Source organism: Crocuta crocuta, unplaced genomic scaffold (assembly GCF_008692635.1).
Source record: "Crocuta crocuta isolate KB4526 unplaced genomic scaffold, BGI_CrCroc_1.0 scaffold308, whole genome shotgun sequence".
Lineage (NCBI taxonomy): Eukaryota > Metazoa > Chordata > Mammalia > Carnivora > Hyaenidae > Crocuta > Crocuta crocuta.
In genome coordinates, this window is record NW_027531274.1 from 112,364 (window position 1) to 113,845 (window position 1,482).

The following is a 1,482-nucleotide window of genomic DNA, read 5'->3' on the forward strand; positions in this document are numbered from 1 at the left end:
GTTAACCCTCCCCCCCCCCCGCCCCTGTGCTGTTTTTAGTTTGTCGTTGGGTGGACAGGCTCCAGAGCTGGGTCTGCAGGTCTGGACAGGTGCTGTGAGCTGTGCGTATGTGTGCATAAGTAGTGTGCTAAAGCCAAGAGCTCGCCCCAGGTCAGAGTGTTTCTCAAAACATATATCTTGTGAAATGCTTATAGCAAAACACAAATATACCCTCGACACGAGGTAAGTTTTGAGTCATGGTAGTTTAAATCAGGGGGTGCATATATCCGTGTCTTAGATATGTGTTTTTCATGAGCCAGTAATGCCTAGGTCTCAAAAGAATGAGAATCCAAATGCAGGCAACATAGAAAAATAGAAACCACGAATGCAGCAACTGTGAGAGGATGCAGAGGAAGGGGGTGGATGGAGAAAGGGAAAGAGAATCGAGGAACCACAGAGATTGTGTCAGAGATAAGTTACATCAGGTAAGGAGCAGTGAGGCCCTGCACACAGTAGACAAAGGGAATGTTTTTGCAGCCTTCAGTATACGGAACACGGAACATAAGGCAAGTGTGGCTTCTCTCTGAGCTAGGGTGAATTCTGCAACTGTGTGTGTGCATGCACACATGTGCGTGGGAGTGCAGAAAGTGAATTTTTCCGTAAAGGTTGTGGGAGGGATCTGAGGTCTTCCAGATGTGTAGCAGAGAGAGGGAAGGACCCAGGCATTGTCACAAGGCATTTGCACTGCCTGCTCAGGCTCTAAGCTGGGGCTTTCGTGAGGTCCATACAGCAGAACTTATGGGTACAGACTATATAACACAGCCAGCATTTAACAAAGGGCATAGGGAACCAAAAAAATGGCCAATGTCCTAGACTCAAAACATAACCAGAAGGTAAGAGAACACCTTTGCTCTCTTACAGGAAAGATCTGAAGGCAAGATCAGACATAACTTAAGTGACTCCTAAAGCCCATCAGAGCCAGCCATTTGGAAGAAGTGAGACAGGCCAGTGAAAGACAATGAATGGGGGTTCCGATTTAGGGGGCTTGTATTCTATATAAAGGGGCAAGGGATCTTTGGAAACACCTTGATGTTCCCATGTAGCAATGTGGGCCCTAGTGGTTACATCATCAAATTTTTCTGAAGAAGCCAGGGGTATGCATTTTTGTACAGAAGCTTTACTCCTTTAAATGTTGACAATTAATAATCAGAATTAGTTGGGAGACTATATTTCCCCCATGGATTTCCAATTCATCAGATGCAGATATCACTTTGACTCAGCTCAATGAGCTATGAAGGTTTAGACTTGTAACCTCAGAAATTCATGGGGCACCTGGGTGGCTCAGTAGGTTAAGCGTCCAACTTCAGCTCAGGTCATAATCACAGGGTCATGGGTTCGAGCTCTGCTTTGGGCTCTGTGCTGGCAGCTAGCTCAGAGCCTGGAGTCTGCTTTAGATTCTGTGTCTCCCTCTCTCTGTGACCCTCCCCTGCTCATGCTGTCTCT